Genomic DNA, 830 nt, shown 5'->3' on the forward strand with positions numbered 1-830 from the left:
GAAGAAGAAGGAGGAGAAGGAGAAGGAGAAGGAGAAGAAGAAGAAGGAGAAGGAGAAATATACCAAGTCCAACTTGTGTTGTCCATATACTCACTGGAGCATGGTCAAACTCTTAGTGGCCAGCCCCTTAGAGAAAACTGAGTCCTTCCCCACCCCCACCCCCACCAGAAGCCATCACCTCTGGAGATCTGTGCTTCAGCATCCCTATTTCAAGTTTTAGGAGTTCTCATCAATGGCTTCTTACCTATACTGTTTCTTTTTCTTTGGGGAGGGGGGAGTTGTGGTGGGAGCCTTTTGTGTCTCATATTCTCAAGTGTGAGTCTACAGTCATCAATACCACTGCAAAAGAAGCTTTCTTGACCTTACAGTCAGTGGCAGCGTGGCTCAAGGAGTTCACATGGTTTCTGGCAACAGCAGAGACCACTGACATCCATTGGCCTCAGGCTACAGCCCAAACCATGAATCTCAGCAAGGTCTCTGGTGGCAGTACAGACCTTGGACATCAACACAACTCTCAACCTCAGTGTGGACCATGGGCATCATCACGACTGCCAGTGGCAGCAGCACCGGGCATGGCCACCAACATGGCCTCTGACGACAACATGGCCATGAACACCAACATGGTCTCCACTGGTGGTACAGACCACAGACATCAATAGGCCTCCAGGGGCATCATGGACCACAGACTTCCTGCCAGCCTTTGGCAGTAGCATGGGCCGCCAGCATTAACATGGCCTCAGGCAGCAGCTCAGGCCACAAACATCCATTTGTCCTCCAGTGGTAAAACAGACCACGAACATCAACATGGTCTTATGCTGCGCGATGGTGGC

Source organism: Microtus ochrogaster, unplaced genomic scaffold (assembly GCF_000317375.1).
Source record: "Microtus ochrogaster isolate Prairie Vole_2 unplaced genomic scaffold, MicOch1.0 UNK32, whole genome shotgun sequence".
Classification (NCBI taxonomy): Eukaryota; Metazoa; Chordata; class Mammalia; order Rodentia; family Cricetidae; genus Microtus; species Microtus ochrogaster.